At 38.6% G+C, this 19,965-nt stretch overlaps 1 protein-coding gene across 22 annotated transcripts in view; it reads right to left on the bottom strand.

Moving 5' to 3' along the window:
* sox6 (SRY-box transcription factor 6) overlaps positions 1-19,965 on the bottom strand; it is a 618,625-nt gene that overhangs the window by 29,768 nt on the left and 568,892 nt on the right. The gene's annotated exons all lie outside the window — the stretch shown is intronic.

Genomic DNA, 19,965 nt, shown 5'->3' with positions numbered 1-19,965 from the left:
TACTGATTTTTTTACATTTTCTCTATGTTATCTGCATTGCAAGAAAAGCAGAGAGAAGCTAAAATGGATGCGTCTGGAGAGCCATTAGTAGACAAAAGCAGAAGACAAAATTATTGGCAACATATCACCGGGAGGCAGCTGGACCTGCACAATGATAACACCCTGTATACATCATACATACAAAATTTAAATATGCACCTTATGCCTATGGAAACACCTGAGTAGCTTTTAACTAGTCAGCTGGAGTCTTCTTCAGGACTGGTTACGCAGCCTAGTATTACTAAATAGGTAGTTGAGGAGTTCATCGTCCTGCTCTCAGTACCCTCTATAAATAGCAATTATTACTGATCTCACACACACACACACACACACACACACACACACACACATCCATCACTGCTGATGCCGTCTGATCATCCCATAATCTCTTAGCACACCCATTCCCTTCACTTTTAGCTGGTCTATCTACCCTCTTGCATGGTTCCGCCTCCTTCTACTACCCATTGTGCTTTCCCCTATTCCTTCTTCACCTTTCCTGCCTATCACCTCCCCCACCCCTTTATCTTTCCCCTTACTGGTTTTTCCACCTGGAACCTTCCAGCCTTCTCCTTCCCACACTCCCCCGACCTTTTTTATAGGGCCCCTGCCCCCTCCCTCTTCAGTCCTGATGAAGGGTCTCGGCCCTAAACGTTGACTGTCCGTTTCTACCAATGCTGCCCGACCTGCTGAGTTCCTCCAGTGCTTTGTGCTTGTTGCTTTGACCCCAGCATCAGCAGAATGTTTTGTGTTTATGCTCTGCTTCTAGGCTGCTTCTGCCCACTCAGTCATCATCAGTGAGCCTCCCTGATCTCCAAAGACCCAGAGCGCATGATCCTCCCCACAACTCACTTCTGCCACAATCTTGACTCACTGCCATAGAAGGAGATCACATCTTGAACCTCATTCATACCCAAGCCTTGCATTCATTCCACTTTAGGAACAATGGACCGAATTTGTGTTGGATGTTCACGATCCAGAATGTGTATTTACATTGTCTAGTTTTGTATTTTCATGAAATAAGAATATACATTTCACTGCAAACTTACAGAATTCGAATACTAGCTTTTACAGTTCATTACTGATTGTATGACATTCTCATGATAATACATTGAGTTGGAACTTTATCACATTGTCATATTGGCTAAGAACAGTATTGTTGGTTAAACGAGGGGTGATTGATAACTTCGTGGCATAAAGTAGAAGGAGTCAATTTTAGAAAACCTAGCACATTTATTTTTCAACATCATCCCCTCCTACATTTACACACTTAGTCCAGCGGTCGTGGAGCATACGGATCCCTTCTTTGTAGAAGTGGTCCACAGCAGGGGTGATTGATAAGTTTGTGGCCTTAGGTAGAAGGAGATGAGTTATACAGCTCTTGTTACATGCACGTGTAGTTCAACTCTTTGAGTGAAAATGCAGAAAGTTTGAAGTTAATAACTCATCTACAAAGAAGGGATCCGTATGCTCCACGACCGCTGGACTAAGTGTGTATATGTAGGAAAAATAAATGTGCTAGGTTTTCTAAAATTGACTCCTTCTACCTTAAGCCACGAACTTAACAATCATCCCTCGTAGTTAAAATGTAAGCAATATATTTTAAATGTATATCTTAATTGTGTAGATTTTTACACCCAAGAGCAAGGAACATAAGAAACTTAACAGTTGAGTGGTTAAATATGTTACATACACCTTGTCAATTGAGCAATACAAATTCATTACCCTCCTTCTATACCTAACAGATCCAGACAAATATTCCCACCTGAGAAATTAAACAGTGTGTATTTAATCCTTCACCTGGAATTTCTGATTGGCATTAATAGCTCAGGTTATAAAATCCAAGGTGTAGGATACTAACTGAGTTGGTTTAACATGCTCAGCACCCTTAATAAGGTATTAATATTATAGATGTCCAGGCTAATTAGTTTTAATTAAGTGGTTAGGGCACATTGAATGTAAGTGATCAGAGGAACAGGTTCCATTCTTTTTCATGCAAAGTGATAAATGAAACATCAGTGGCAAGTCAAGCACATTACAAAATGCAGGGAAAGCCTCTGAGGTTTTGTATGCTTCCATGTAGTCGAAAAAGGTCAGTCTGACAAAAAGTATCATTTTGCACAATCTGTCAGATAACCAGGACCTGCTACACAGCACAAGCACACAGTAACACTCTCACACAGCATAGTACAAAGGATAAGAGGCAGAATCCCCTTCTGGCAGCCTGGCTGATGTTGCAATTTAACAGTATAAAAAGCTCATACATAAAGATGTGTTAGGTCTGTATTATAACGGGTATTCCTTGAGTAAATCTACTTGGACAAAATCGCTGAACATCTTGCACAGTATTTTAAAAAAGTTTGAGTTATGCATTGCTTAAATCTAAGACAAGGTTTTCAATTATTAGACACAACTAACTTTGCAACGTTGGGGGAAAACGTTACAACAAATATTCCTTGTGCATACTAACAAGGATGTGTGAGTCGGTGCAGGGGCATCACTAGGTTTTTCTCCTACATTGTAACAGAACAAATTTTGGTCAATTAACTATGTACCAAAGCATGATATCTGGATATAACAAAATGGCACAACCTGATATAAGAGAAAAGGCATTCTTATACTCTATGTTGGATAAATGTTTTGTGTGTTAGATGTAAGAAAAATGATACATTTGATTTTGAATAAACACAGATTTTATCTTCCCCCATGATGCATTACTCAGGGATCGTAATTTAAAATAGGAAAGCTCTGATGAGTTTATATTCCAAAAATAATTTTTAAATATACACATTTAGAATTTACTGAAATACTTAAGCTTTGTGCTTAGCCTCATTTTTACTTGTAATTATTTTTTCTTCCCATTTAAGATGGTTGAAATTCTATTGTGTTCATTTATTTACTGACAATTCTGCAACTGCATCTGAAAGCATAAAAGATGCATTGGCTGGTTGGTCTCAGAAATTGTAAAATAGACTTTAAATTGACGACCAGAGCTTACAGAAAGGAGCACCATCACTTAAGAGGTGCAATAAAGAAAAATGAACCTTCTGCTCTGGAATTTCAAGAAAGGCAAATGTTAATACATCATTTAGCCAATGCAAATAAATGCATCTCCCTATGCTTCATCAGTCATTACTGGTCAGGCTCTAATGGACATTTCTGTAGCAGAAATTGAAGCACTGTGTAAGGGAGTTGTTGGCTGTATGCTTTAAGCATCTTTAGATTATGATAAACAAGATAGTGCTTATATATTGGATGAAGAGATTGAGATGATGAAGGGCTTGTTAAAGCCAGGCAATGTTAAATGTTCCAAGAACTGCATCAGTAGCATCAATCATTTTCGAGAATTATCGCTGTTAATGAAAGAGCAGCAATAGTGATGATTGATGGACTGTAAGATTTGTACTAACGTTGACCAAAGTTGCGGAACTGAGCCTCTCAAAACCACTATATTGCAATTTCTTTCACACAAAGAGAAAGCAAATGAAATAACTTGATGGATTCTGTAAAATTCGTTTAAGTTTTCAAAATAATTTTAAGTTATCTAAGTGGTAAACTGCTGTGATTTTTTCCGGGTAGAGTATTTGGGAGACAATTTGGTGATGCTTCCTACACATTATTGTTGAAATCTGCTGATAGCTTTCATGTACGTATAACCTTGAAAACTACAAACACTGAGCAGTAACAGCAATCCTTTAAAGACTGCATTTTCATCTGAACATTCATAGAGGATATATTTTTCAATTTGGGTTTGGCTGGTGGTGAGATGTGGGAGAACAAGTTAAACCCTGTAGTTTTATATCCTAAATACTATTACTATAGATAAGGTAGGATAGTAGTCATTAGCAAATATTTCCTCAATTTCAGTGCTTTGGTGAAATCAAACCGGAAGTTTCATTTTCTGGACATCATATAAAATTTCAAGAGTTTCTATCAATTCTGTGGATATTTGTACTGTCCATTTTGCATTATGGAACATACAAGCAAAACATCAGGACCCTATCTCCAACTATACTGGGTTTGTTGATATTACCTAGAATAGTAGTTGATAAACTAATAAAACTTTTTCTGTTTATTTCTTACTTTAAGTGGGGCTAAGTTTTGCTAACAGCTATGCTCTTTGACAATTTTATTGAACCCTTCTAGAAACTGTAGGGTTTCATCATAATAGATTTCACTAATCTGACAATATGGTAATAGCTAAACATTGAATGTCACTTCCAAAATTCATTTCTATTAAATCACATAAGTGCACAAATGTGTGAAAATTAGTTCTCACTGTGTTAAGTGTGCAAAAATGATCGTAAATACAGCTTCTGAAATTCAGTTCCACTCAAATCAATATGGAATAGTTCAGAGTGAAGTCTTATTGCCAGATGTACATAAGTGTTGAATGTGGACATGATCTGGTATTGCTGCAATACTTTCAATTGATTGCAGGTTCTACAGAAGATGCAAAGAATGAAAGACGGATGCTTATGTAAGGGTTCAAACTTTGTTGGAATTTCTGAAATCACACAGAAGTGAGACATTAGTGTTTTCAGGGAGTAAATGAATGAGAATGTGTGAATGGAAGAATGAGAGAATGCGTAGGAGGTACCTGTAGAAACGCGTGGGGAAAACACAAATAAACTACTGCCGCAAGGGAGACTGTAGATGCTGGAAGTCTGGAGCAACGCACAAAATGTAGGAGGAACTCAATGGGCCAGGCAGCGTCAATGATGTGAAATAGACAGTCAATGTTTCAGGTCAAGATCTTTCATTTGTCCTGATTTGTCCCTGATGAATGCTTTTTTTTTCATTTCCTGACCCAAAAGGACGATCATCCATTTCTCTCCAATGATGCTGCCATCCCCACTGAATTCCTCTAGAATTTTGTGTGTTGCACCAATAAGCTAGTGGTAACTTTACAAATGGTATGATTTAAGATACAGGGTCGTTTAAGAGTCAATAGCAGTTGATTCTGCGGTTGGAAATGAATTTTAAAGAGATTATTAATTTGAAACATATCTCCCTCTGTGATTACTGCTCAGTCTGTTGGGTATTTCTATCTTTATGCTTTCCTCAGTTCTTTGTTATTATTGCTACTGTTGCATATGTTGGCTCCATACCAGTCAGATCTTAAAGATGTCATCACCAAGTTTTAAAATAAAAGGACTCAAATGAGAGATAAAAGGGGTGAAGTTCATCATATTTTTCATTACTGATTTTTAAGATTCCTTCTTTTTTGATAGACATCTTTTCAGAGGAATGGAATTGGTCTGAGAACTAACTGTCACACATTATTCAATGATAGGAGTGGAATAATTTATGGCATCGTAAATTTCAGATGATCACAAAAGTGGAATTAGAGAAAGTCCAACATTACAGGCATTCCATAATTCACAACACATCTCCTATAAATAGGAGGGTATTGATCTGGTTAGATTTAAAACTCAGTATAGAAATGTCAGAGCATTCCTGAATGGGTTAAAGAGAGACAGGATGAATGAGATTGATTACAGGCTAAGAATCTAATCAGAGAGTTCAGAAGTTATCATAAAATGCAAAACTAAAGCTCCACATTAGATCACCATGTTGGAAATCACCTTCTGGTATCTGTAATTTAGTTTTCTTTCAGCAGCACTCTGTTCTAGCTTCACCTAAAAATATACTGCACTGATTTAAGATTCTGTGGGCACATCATGCTTCCATCACCCCAAACTTCAATTAAGCATCCAGGTAGTCTTTTTGTATGGGCCTAGCAAATTACTCACAACCATGACAGCCTACTCTCAACTGAAATCTGACGCACTAACAATCAGGAATGGCAGTCTTAATAATCAAAAACTGCCAATGCTGTTACTCTAAGATACCTTAGAAAATGCCAGAAACACTCAACTGGACAGGTGTCACTTGCAAATCAAGACAAATAAATTTCTTAGGAAGGTTTTTCGCCCTAAAAATGTTTCTCTTTCCACATTTGCTGCCTGCCTTTCTGAGACGCTGCAGGATTTTCTGTATTTATAATGAGAATTGGAATCTGACTTCCACTGACTATGCACAACCATCACCCACCTATCAACACCCTCATCTTCCCGTCCCCCATAACATTTGTAACAAGTATTTATTATAGTGAGTTCTGAGTCAACTTGGGGAGGTGCATTTCTAAACACATAACAGCATAAAGGAGACTACAGGTTTTCATCATCATTATGGATTTTGATCATTTTTTACTCAACAGAAGATATAGTGAAAATGGCTGCTGTTTTTTGACACCCAAATTCCAAGCTATCTCCTTACGTTATGCTGATATCTTTACAGATGTTGGGCATCAGCATATGTCAGGTTTGGCTTACAATAAGTTTCTGAACTGAGAAACCAGCAAACTCGTGATCACTGGAAGTTAATTTGGGAATATGCTGCAGACAATGACTATGGTATTTTCAATCCAAAAGATATTGCAATTTTCTGTAGTCACATACTTGCTTATGTGGGCCAGTCACTGGAATTCATATTTCAAAGTAGTAATGAATTTATATTTCTATCTCAGCTTGAATTTGTACTGTAGTTTCTAATTTTGGCTCCTGTTATGGGGCCATTGGGGACTAAGTGCAGAGCAAGTCCCCTAATAGAAATGCCTAACTCTTGCGACTAAAAACAGCAAGAGTGTCCTTGGATCTGATCAATGATCACAAAAAAAAATAAAACTCAAAAAACTGAAGCATAGTGTTGCAAGAAATTGAGAAAATCTATCATACATCTAATCATGAACCCCAGTTTTCTGTCTGCATTGATTCTTCTTGACCGAATGTGCAATGTCAACTGAGATTACTGTATTAATTAATACCGTTAAGCTTATACATGCAAAGATATCACTGAAGCCTTACAGCAAAAAAAAATCCTTCCGATTTTCCTAGTAATGGTACAAATTCTATTGCAGAAAATTGTAAGTTCCACATCCAACCATTCCATGTTACTAATTATAGTCTCTAAACTTCTGGCATCCTTTGTCAGTTCAATCTATCAGCATTATTCCCTCTCCTCACATAAGAATGTTACCTTTTCATTTAAATGCAGAAATGTTATTCACCTCTGCCTTTTGCTATGGTAACAAATTCTATACTTCCACAATTCTGTGGGTACAGATATTTCTTCCGGATTCCCCATTTAATTCCCTGGTAGCACCTTGATATTAATGGCCTAAGTTTGATATTGATCACCTTCCTCCAAAAGTGGAAACATTATTTATGTACTTGATCCCTCAAAACCCTTCACAATTTTTAAAGAGTCAATTAATACAACAACTTAGTGAAAGGTGCTCTTTGGTCTGCCAGCACATTGAGATGTCAGTGGAGGACACTGAACTTGGAGCAGCCACCGCGAGGTCTCGGCGGGAAAAGGACCAGAGAGTAGGATTCTCCTACTGGAGGGGATAGTGCCGAAATAGAAAAGGAAGCCTTCAATTATTATTGTTGTAGTATACCATCCTAAAGTGTCACATGAGTGGCAGCACTGCTGTTGGTGTGTACGAATACAGTACAACAGTATGGAAAGCATGGACTATGGATGAAAACGTACTAAATGATTTATTCTTGTAAGTCTTTTTTATTATGAATAAAGTTTATTTTGCTTAAAATAATTAATTCACCACTCAACTTTTTCTTTTCAACATGTGTCTACTCAGCCCAAATATGCATATTATTCGTAAATACTGCACATGACAGACTGCTCAATCATGGCCAGAGGGAAAAAGGATTAGTCCTGCAATAGATATTATTTTATGGTACTTTGGGAGAGGTAGACTTTTAATTATTAACTTTAAACCATCGTCACTTGTCTTTTAAAGCAGTTACAGCTTTGAAGCATCTAAACCTTGTTTTCAAATTGCAAAGTGCAATCTGACACAAATCAAAAATCTACAAATTCTGAAAATGTAAAAAAAATAGAAAAATTCTGGAAATACTTATTTTCCCTCCTTCCCAGTTTTGACAAAGAATCTTTGACGTGAAATATTAACTTCATTTCCGCTCCCACAGATGTGGCCTGACCTGCTGAATATTTCCAGGAGTTTCTGTTTGTAGTAAAGTTTAATCAGACAAACATTTATATTTATCCTTCTACTCAACTATCACCTAAGAAAAATTGAAGCTGATAAACACCACTCATTGGCTTCGTAAAAATAATTACAGCTGTTTAGAGGCTACCTGTAACCAAGCAGAACTTTATGGAAATATTTTACTACTCAATGAGGTAATGGCAGTTTCCGTAAATGGACCATGTCCTTTATTATCTGGTATTTCTAAATTAAAAATCAGTCCTTTGCTAACATTTATTGCCTGGGGAGTAATAGTTAATTTATTCACAGTGACCTAATTGCTGTATTAAATATAAAGGTTTCAAAGGTACATTTAATGTCAGAGAAATGTATACAATATGCATCCTGAAATTCTTTTTCTTCGCAACCGTCCACAAGAACAGAGGAGTGCCCCAGAAAATGAAGGACAGTTAAATGTTAGAACCCCAAAGCCCCCCCCAGCTCTCCCCTCCTACTCATCAGCAGCAGCAAGGTAATGACTCCCCCTCCCCCACCAGAAAAAAAAACATCGGCACCCTAAACCGAGCACTCAAGCGAGCAGCAAAGCATTAATAAAGAAACAGACTTGCAGTACCCCAAGGACTACTCGTTCACCCAGTAATTTGACATACCACAGGCTCTCTCCCTCTCTCCCTAATAAGCGAGAAAGAGGTGTCTCCGTTTCACAGCGAGATGGGAGACATAGCAAACAACTCGCTGATTACGATGTTATAATTCCGTTGCGTTACTTTTTTTGAGCTCTGTGCCCAAAGAACTCGAGTCTCTGGACACATAGCCAGAGATCTTCCATCTCCCACGACACACCAACTTCCTGCAGAGGCACCGACCTCGAGTCCGCCCACCTCCAGAACCACGACATCCCGAAACTCTGAAGGTGAGCCAATCTTCTAGGCCGTGTCCTTGGTATATCGAATAACAGCTGGTCGTGAGACCCCGAAGGCTAATATCCAAATGAATACTTCCTCTTTTAACTGGATAATGACCAAGATTAAGAACATGCACAAACTGTAGGATTTTCTGGAACTGACCTTAATTATATATTCATAAACTCAACCCTGTATTAGCTTGGGATCCTGGAATCTTGGGATCTAGGTGGGTATGGGAGAATTGATGACAGTATTGCAGTTCCTAAATGGATTCAATGGTCACTGTAAGGATTTTTTTTAGGTATAAGAAGCTCCATTTACCTGGGAAATCTTTCATATTAACTGCAAAAAATAGCAGCTACTAATAATGTTCATTTCATGTACGTAAGCATGGGACTAGAAATCATGCAAACAATTGGTTGGCACCTTCAGATATTAGAGTACACATTTCCTTCAATATCATTGACCTGAAATTTTGGATTAAGTTTCATAAGGTATTTTGTCAATTATCCACCAAATGAGAAACGTTTGTCCGCTCTTGGACTATATTCCTTAGAGTTTAGAAGAATGAGGGGACACCTCATAGAAACATTTCGAATGTTGAAAGGCATGGACAGCAAAGTAGCTTCCCATGATGTGGGGAGTCTAGTATGAGAGGGCATGACTTAAGGATTGAACGGCGCCCATTCAGAACAGAAATGCGAAGGACTTTTTTTTAGCCAGAGGATGGTGAATCTATGGAATTTGTTGTCACGGGCGGCAGTGGAGGCCAAGTCATTGGGTGTATTTAAGGCAGAGACTGATAGGTATCTGTGTAGCCAGGGCATCAAAGGTTATGGTGAGAAGGTGGGGGAGTGGGACTAAATGGGAGAATGGATCAGCTCATGATAAAATAGCGGAGCAGACTCGATGGGCCGAATGGCCAACTTCTGCGCCTTTGACTTATGGTCTTATGGCCAAGTATTTCTCATAGTATTTTAAGAATACAATTTAAAATAAACTCAAAAAAAAACAATATAGCTTGTGAGGGACGATTCAACAGAGGATGAAGGCTATGTTCAACACAACATTGTCAAAACCCAGTTATCTTAATTATTTCAGTCTGGATGGGTCACTGGGATATATTCCAAAACTAAAAAATGTTTCAAATCACATAAAAGAAGATAAATTGTTTATACAGGTTTGCTTCTGTCTTTCCAAAAACATACGATGTAATATCTCTCATTATTAATGTGTATCTGGCATTTGTCTCTCACTTCCGTCTACTTCCTTCAGTGCTATCACCCCAAATATTCCATTTTGCCCCCAATGCTGAAACACAGACCACCCACACAGAAAGAAAATAAAGGTGAACTTGAGTGTTCTTTCTCACTTTTCTTCTGCTGAGAACTAGTGATGTACCTTCTAGGATCAGGATTTCGGTGGTAAATGCCATGAAGTCCTGGGCTTATGCAAATCTATAGTGTGAAGTGCGGGATGCGGATTTATCTAGCAATGGCTGGTTTTGCTATCTTCTGCTTCTGGACTCCCTGTGGGGTCTATCAGCAGAGCTTCATCCTGTTAAGATCCTGCACCAGTTACCACAAGGAACAAAGTCATGTAAAGAAACATGTAAAATCATTGAAGACAGGTAAGAAAGAAAGTTACTTTTTTAAAAAAAATTATTACTTCTTTTTAATTGCAAAATGACTTTATGCTGTTTTAGCTGCATTTACAGTACGTATTCACTTTGAACTTGAAATTTGAACACTGACTCTGCCCAGTCTTATTATTTTCTAAATGCCTTGTTAATAATACCTTCATACCTGATTTCTGAACTTACTTGACTATTGATATTGAACTTCTCCCCCTTCTTTCCTGATTGACTAAGTTATATTTATTACTTTCCAATCTGAGGAACCATTCCGGAATCTATTTAAATTTGGAAGTTCAGTAGTTCACCTGTCTCAGTCTGAATTCTAGGAAATAGATTATCTAGAGACTTTTCCCCCTTACAGTCCAATTATTTTTTAACAACTAATTTTCTTGTGCTGCTCGTTCCCTCCAAACTTGAAGTTCTACACAATTTCCAAGATGTCTTTGCATTTTGAAGTCTGCATGGTTTCCTTGGTGGAGATTTTGCTTGACAAATATGTTGAAATTGTTTGAGGAAGTAACACGTAGATAAATCAGGGAGAGTCAATATATGTTGTACATTTGGATTCTCAGAAGGTGTTTGATACGGTGCCATACACGAGGCTGCTAAACAAGATAGGATCTCATGGTACTGCAGGAAAGGTACTAGCATGGAATAGAAGACTGCCTGACTGACAGACAGCAAAATTTGTAATTATTTTAATTCTTAAGTTTTTGTTATATTTTTAAACTATTTCTGTATGTCAGAGATATTAAGAAACATCTGTATCTCAATGCAGACAGATGCTCACTCAGAATTCAATACTGATGTCCTGGACAGCCAAAGCCAGAAATTTGGGCCTACTGCATGCAGACCAGGTATGTATGGGCTGGTGACTGCAGATACCAGCAAAATTTAATTAGCTAATTCTTTCCATAAAGGTACATTTCTTTTGATATCAGATATATAAATTTAGGCATAAAACATTCAGCACTTCTTGGTATGTGTCACAAAATTTGGGATTTTAGTGTAGGTGTGAACAAACACAGAAGTCCCATATTCATTGACGATCCCCTAATTTAGTTTCAACACTAACTCCTCATGAAATTTCAAATCTGCATCAAAATACTTAGAATACAATATTACAGGAAACCTTTTACCCAATTGTTAATCATTGCTTCAAAGAGTTCCTACTGAGTACATCTTAACTTGCTTTTAGTAAATCCATGATATTCTTATGTGATTAGCTCATGTTGTTAAAATGTTCCTTCACTTAACTATGAATGATGGGCTGTAAGTGTTTGCTCACAACAGATATTAGATTATTTGCACACTTGAATATTAAGCAAAGTATATTCTTCCCTGTACATTCTCTTTTTGAGTTATCATCTTGGAATACTAATTTTGTTTACCGGTATTTAAATGAAGTGATTAACCCATCAGTGAGAACAATTATTTTTATTAACATAGCAACAACAGAATTTCACACAAATGTGTTAACCAATTCATTTAAAATTACACTGGGGAATTTAGATTCCCAATTTGCTTAAAAATTCTAAATAAAAAAATCATTTCCACATATAATCAAATGGATATGATTTTGCTTACTGAATGTTATTTACTGTATATTATTCTGCAGCAATCCAGTGGTAATGAATGTACAGCTCTAACCACTACTTTAATTTTTAATCATAAACAAATGCATTGAACATTGCTGTTTCTCTGATTTTTCCCACTGTGGATTGGTGCATGTAGCCACATGGCTAAATTAAATCCTGCGGAGCAACCTTGTGTAATAATCATCACTGGTCAACTTTAGACATCACTGGAAAAAGAAGCAATCAATTCTCAGTGAGAATATGAAATCAATTTTTGTTTTAGCTTCAAACAGAGATCAATCTGCTACAATTCACTGCATGTGGGACTTGAAGAGTAGTTCTGTTTTTGCAGTCTGTAACCATGCAAGCTTCTTGTGATGAATATGTAATTTAGACCCATTCCACAAGATGCATAGTGCTTACATGAATGTTATTGCATTCCACATTCTTAATGCATTGAATGAACACTGTCCTCCAGAGAATAGAATACCTGCATGCACTACTTCTACTTCACTTTCAAATAGAAGTTCTATCTTCCATGAACTGTGTAGCTCAAAGGAAATAATTTGTCTTAAGACCATGTCTTTTATTTTCAGTTTTAAGGACCATTTTAAAGGAAGTGCAATGAAGGACAAAGTGGAATTTAGCCTCTGTGTAGCAAGGATTCAAGAAAGATAAACACATTGGGGGGCATGGTGGAATAATGAGGGAGCGCCATGAAAATAGTCATTGAGGTACACGACTTGTTAAATGTTGTGTAGAAATGCCAGCTTGTTCACACAAAGATTAAAGGAAGGCGTGTGAATTAAAATTCACATTATAAGTGTGCATGATTTTATTGGGAAATGCTGACAGTTCTGCAAGGAATTGTTGGCAATTCTCAGTATAAATGTCAGAAAGTTTGGGATTTTTAATGTAGTTATGCACAAACACAAAAGTCCCAAAGTCACAGGCAACTGAGGGCCCCCTGACATAGCTCCAACAGTGAACTCCTTAAGGAGTTCCAAATCTGCATCAGGTCTACAGCATCTCCACTAAAGATTCTACTGGAAGAATCAACATCAAATTAGACCTGTCACTGGGAGTTTACCTCCATGGATCACAGTGAATAAGCATTAAGCAATTAAGGCAAGTGTATTTTTAGATTTGCTTTTATTGTTTTAAGTCTATTTAAATGTTTTGTGTATTTTAAACGTTTTGTACTATTTAAAATGGTTATTTGATTAATTGGAGAGCCTCTCAATCTTGAAATCATTTAAAAACATTTACAAAATGATGAGTTTTGATGCCCGATTGACGGACAGGGTCAACATTAATAGGCAGGATGTGTTTGGTCGCGTTGCCCTTCCTTTCGTAGGTAGTGGTGCAATGAAACCGCAGATGAGAATGCAGGTAGATTTGAAAAATAAAGTTGGTGCTGGATCCCAAGAGAAAAGAATTTGTAGGATCCCTACAACATGGCGTTTTAGAGCAACTTGCAGTCAAGTCAACTGGAGAAAAGTCATTTCTGGATGGGGTTTTGCATAATGAACTACACTTGAACAGTGAGCCTAAGGTAAAGGAGGAAGTGATCATCATATAATAGAATTCACCCTGCAGTTAGAGAGAGAAGCTAAGGTTGGATTTATCGGTATTACAGTGAGTAATGGTAATTACAGAGGCACGAGAGGGGAGATGATCGAAGTCGATTAGAAAGCAGTACTAACAGGAATGATGATGGAGCTGCGATGACTGGAGTTTCTGGAAATGTTTTGGAAGACGCAGGATCAGTTCATCCCAAAGAAGAAGAGCATTCTAAAGGGAGGATGAGGCAACGGTGGCTGATAAGGGAAGTCAAAGACAGCATAAAGGCAAAAGAGAGTACATATCATACAGAAAAGTTAGTGTGAAGTTAAAAGATTGAGAAGCTTTTAAAAACCAACCAAAGACAACTTATAAAGCAATAAGGAGAGAAAACATGAAATATGAAGTTAAACTAGCCGATAACATATAAGACACCAAAATGAGGCAGCCACTGTTTCTTTTAATATTTGAGTTATTTGTTTTGATTCAGTTATAATTTATATGTTGTTTTAAATAACCCAGAAGTTATGTTAAATGTAGTTATTGTGTTTTTAGTAATTGAATTGCCGGTTTGGTGTTTTGTGCTGAATGGAGAGCACTGCAATCCCAGTGTCCTCAGCAAAGACAATAAAGTTCTAACTGTTATTAAAGTTTGTTTCTGATATATAAAGATGTAAGAGGATCATCGGACCACTGGGAATTATGCTGGGGAGGTATTAATGGGGAAGAAAGAAATGGCAGATGAACTGTATAAGTATTTTGTATTATCCTTCACTGGGGAAGACACCTGCATCACGCCAGAAATTTGAGAGTATAGGGAGGCAGAAGAAGTGAGTATATTCATTATGACTACGGAGAATATGCTTGGGGAGCTGATAGGTCTGAACAAAGTTAAGTGACCTGGACCAGATGAAATAGTCACCAAGGTTCTGAAAGTGGTAGCTGAAGAGATAGTGGAGGAATTAGTAGTGACCTTTCAAGAATCATTAGATGTTCTGGACAACTGGAAACTCACAAATGTCACTCTAAGAAGTGAGGAAGTCAAAAGACAGAATATTATTACCCAGTTAGCCTGCCCTTCATTGTTTGGCAAGACAGTAGAGTTCATTATAAAGGATTTGAGATAATTGGAGGAACCTTATAAAATAGGGTGCAATCAGCATTATTTTCTTAAGAAGAAATCATGCCTGACAAATCTGACAAGGTGATGTACATGAGACTGCTAAATAGGATAAGAGCCCATTGTATTACAGGAAAGATACTAAATTGACTGACAGGCAGAAGTTAAGTTTATGGGAGTAAACAGCACCTGTTCTGGTTGGCTCTGATAACTAGTGGCTTTAGAATAATGGGCCAAGATGTGGAAGATGGAATGCAGTGTAAGGAAATGTATGGTCATGCACTTTGGTAGAAGGAACAAAGGTATAAACTATTTTATAAACGGGGAGCAAATTCAGAAACCAGAGGAGCAAAGGGATTTGGGAAGCCCCATGCAGATTCTCTAAAGGCTAATGTGCAGGCTGAATTGATGGTAAGGAAGGCAAGTGCAAAGTTACTATTCCTTTTGAGAGTTCTGGAACATAAAATCAAGGTTATAATGCTAAGGCTTAATGATGCATTACTCAGACCACACGGAGAATTGTGAGCAAGTTTGGGCCCACTTATCTAGGAAAGGATGTTCTGGCATGGGCGAGGGTCCAGAAGATGTTCACAAGAACGAGGAGCGTTTGATAGCTCTGGGCCTGTAATCACTGAATTATAGAAGAGTGAGGCGGAATCTTGTTGATATCTAGCAAATATTGAAAGACCTAAACAGAGTGGACATGAAGAGGATGCTTCCAATAGTAGGAAAGTCTGGGACCAGAGGGAAGAGTATCAGAATAAAAGAATGCCCCATCAGAACCGAGATGAGGAGGAATTTCTTTAGCCAAATGGTCGTGAATTTGTGGAACTCATTGCCTCTGGTGGCCAAGTTTTTGGCTACACTTAAAATGGAGTTTGATATGTTCTTGATCAGTAGGGGCATCAAAAGTTGCAGGAAGAACACAGGAGAATGGGGATGAGAGGGAAAATAAATCAGCCGTGATCAAATGGCGGAGAAGACTTGATGGGTCAAATGGCTTTATTCTGCTCTTATGTCTTAAGGTCTAATTGTGTGTTTATTTCTGTTAACTGCAACAAGAAAAAATAAAATATCAGACTGAATTATTTCATTATATATAATTAGGCACATAGTTGGATAGTTAGATAGGTGGAAAGGCGAGCGGGTGTGCATGTTTGTGACACGTCTTAGAGAGACAGCATGTTATCACAGTGGAGTGGTGTGTGTGTGGAGAGAGAGTGAGTGAGGGGGCGGGAGAGGGAGAAAGGGAGAGAGAGAGGGAGAGAGAGAAGGAGAGAGTGAGGGAGTGGGATAAGAAGAGAGAGGGGGAGGGAGTGGGGGAAGGAGAGAGAGGGGGAAGGAGTGGGAGGAGGAGAGAGGGGGGAGGGAGTGGGAGAAGGAGAGGGAGGAGGGAGGGAGTGGGAGAACGAGAGAGAGAGAGGGAGTAGGGGAGAGAGAGAGAGAGATACATACATTGTGGTGGTGCTGGAGGCTATAAGAGAAATATCTGAATTTTTGTCCAACTTTTCATCATTCAGTTGAATGCAAGGATGTAAAATAGATCAAGGGAGACCAAACTAATGTGACTCAGCTTCAACTATTCTGCCTTTGACCCCACTAAGTTGAGTTGAGAAGGACTACAACTAGAGGTCATGGATTAAGGGTGAAAGATGAAAGGTTTAAGGGAGTATGAGAGGAAAGTTCTTCATTCAGACGGTTGTGAGAATGTGGAATGAGCTGCCAGCACAAGTAGTGCTTGTGAGTTCAATTCCAATGTTTAAAAGAAATTTGTATAGGGATATGGATGGTAGGCATATGGAGGGCTACGGTCCTAGTGCAGGTTGATGGTTCAGCATGGACTAGATGGGCCGAAGAGCCTGTTTCTGTGCTGTTCTTTTCTATGATTCTATGTTATGTTGATGTAAATGAAAATATTTCAGTTTTGTCCATGATCTACAGTACCACTGTGTACAAGACAACTAATGAAATAATAAGGCTTCACAAAATTATTACACAGGACGAAAAAGAGAATAGTGAAAGTGGTAATTCATACTGAACACTTAATATAACATGTAATTTAACTGAGTTTTCAATTAATCATTTAGATTATGAGTCTCAGATTTATTGGATGAATTACCAGAGCTCTTGTGGATATGTAATTTTTTTACACTTGCAATGTGTGACCGGGACTTTGCACACTTTCTTAACATGTTATCACACTCAGTGAAATCAACAATTATTATCTCAGGCAAAAAACTCCCATTGATTACTTAAACAACAGGAATTCTGCAGATGCTGGAAATTCAAGCAACACACATCAAAGTTGCTGGTGAACGCAGCAGGCCAAGCAGCATCTGTAGGAAGAGGTGCAGTCGACGTTTCAGGCCGAGACCCTTCGTCAGGACTAACTGAAGGAAGAGTGAGTAAGGGATTTGAAATTTGGAGGGAGAGGGGGAGATCCAAAATGATAGGAGAAGACGGGGGGGGGGGGACCCAGAGGATGGGCAAGAGGTATATTCAGAGGGACAGAGGGAGAAAAAGGAGAGTGAGAGAAAGAATGTATGCACAAAAATGAGTAACAGATGGGGTACGAGGGGGAGGTGGGGCCTTAGCGGAAGTTAGAGAAGTCGATGTTCATGCCATCAGGTTGGAGGCTACCCAGACGGAATATAAGGTGTTGTTCCTCCAACCTGATGTTCATGCCTAACCTGTTTTTCAACCTATTTAAGTTAATCTGAAAACACTGTAATGTACAAAAGCAAATTGCATCAAGGCTATTAGAAAATGAACTTCTATTTGACAAATTAATTTGAATTCAGTGTTTACACAAGACACATTTGTAGTTTTTACTCAAAATTTTGACATAATGATTGACAAAGTATTGAATTGTATACACAGAGATGACATTTCATCCTAAGAAGTTCTGAAATTTATGCTTGGGATTGAAAAATAATAGTTTCAAAATTCCCCATACTTAGTTGGAGAAAGATTGTAAGTTTTCTGTACAAATTCAGTGGAGGAATTGAGACAGGTTGCGATAGACTGAAACATGGCCTTGGAGAAGGCATAAACACATCAGATTCTATAGATTGTGTAAATCCAGAGCAAAACACACAAAATGATGCAGGAAATCAGCAGGTCAGTGGAAATGAATACGCAGTCAATGTTTTGGACTGAAACCCTTCTTCAGGACCTGAAAAGAAGGGGGAAGACTTTAGAATAAGAAGGTGAATGGAAGGGAAGGGGGACTAGCTTCTTGGTGATAGGTGAAGCCAGTTGGATGAGAAAGGTAAAGGGCCAGAGAAGAAGGAATCTGATAGGAGATTAGAGTGGACCATGGGAGATATTTTTGTGATTGTAGGACAATGCTGGACATGAAGAAATTCAGATACTGCAGGTCTACTCCATCAGTGAGTTGCTCATTGGCTGGGGAGCTGGACCTGCAGACCATGTTACCGCCTGCTACAGAGGGGTATAGGCGTTGGTGCGCGAAGACAGTGTGCAGTCCAACTGCGAATGATTGTCCTGGATGTTTCTCTTGTGATTGCAAGACTGTGTTGGGTGTTGATAATGTAAAATACTGCAAGTCTGTTTCTCTTGTTTATTGGGGAGACATTGCAAGGTGTTGGCCTCAAGCTGTGTGCTTGCCTGTTGCAGTAGTTCAAGAAAGTTAACATTAGAGGCAGTGTAGTCGGGTGTCCAATCTGGGTTGGAAGCTGGCCCCACCCATTAGTGCTGAACGCCAGTGTTCAGTTTGATGGAATGACAAGCTGGATTCTGTGCATGCGTACCTTTGTTTATGAATTGCTGAGAACTGCTTGTTCTTGCCAATAACACCCAAGCACCGTCAATTTACAGCATATTTCACTCAGGGACTTGGGATATATATATATATATATATATACATACACACACATACGTACATACATACATACATACATACATACATACACACACATATATATTTGCTTTTGTGTGGCTGTATGTTAACTTGCTAATTTATATGTGCTATATGTGCCTTGTGCGGTGTATGACTGTTGTTATTGTGCTTTGCACCTTGGCCCTGCAAGAACACTGTTTCATTTGGCTCTATTCATGGGTATTCAGGTATGGTTAAATGATTATTAAACTTGAGCTTGTCACTGAGGAGGCCGAAGATCTGTTTCTATGTTGTGTGACACTATGATCCTATGACAAAGGTCTTAACCAATATTTCAAGTCCTGGAACATTAGAGCTCAGAGTAGTGGGAAAGGACACAGCAAAGATTGCATCTTATTTTATTAAAGTGTTGGTCTGGTGCCAGGCAAATAACCACTTCCTCAGTATCAAGAAGGTAAAGGAGATGGTTATCAACTTCAGGAGAACTCACGCCGCTCACTTGCTTCTTTACATCAGCGTCACAGCAATGGAAACTGTGGTAGTTTCAAACTCTTGGGAGTGCATATCCTGCACAACTTGTCAAGGTCCCAGAACACATTCTACACAATCAGGAAAGCTCACAAATCCCTTTACTTTCTGAGGAGGCTGAAGGGAGCTGGACCTTGCACATCTATACTCAAGTCATTCTACAGATGTGCAGTAGAGAGCATCGTAACAAGCTGCATCACTGCATGGCACAGAAACTGCACTGCGATGGGCAGGAAGGCTCTGCAACACGTAGTCAAAATTGCCCAACGCAACACCAGCACCAGCCTTAATGCCAACAAGGACATATATACAGAAAAATTTTGGAAAAGTGCCCACCCACCCTGTTTGTTCCAGTCCCACTGGGGACGAGGCTACGTATAATCCAAGCCCAGACCACCAAACTCAAAAACTGCTTTTTTTCTCCAAGTAATAAAGCTGATCAACACCTTCACACCCTCAACCACCAATACTTCATCATTTCCTGTCAGTCACCTTCTGTATAGACACTTCGGTGCCTAATGTCAATTTACAGACATACAATCATATAACCATATAACAATTACAGCACAGAAACAGGCCATCTCAGCCCTTCTAGTCTGTGCCGAACTCTTACTCTCACCTAGTCCCACCGACCTGCACTCAGCCCATAACTCTCCATTCCTTTCCTGTCCATATATCTATCCAATTTAACTTTAAATGA

This window comes from Mobula birostris, chromosome 11 (genome assembly GCF_030028105.1).
Source record: "Mobula birostris isolate sMobBir1 chromosome 11, sMobBir1.hap1, whole genome shotgun sequence".
NCBI lineage: Eukaryota > Metazoa > Chordata > Chondrichthyes > Myliobatiformes > Myliobatidae > Mobula > Mobula birostris.
The sequence above is the reverse complement of the archived record's forward strand: the minus strand, read 5'-3'. Positions and strand labels throughout refer to the sequence as shown.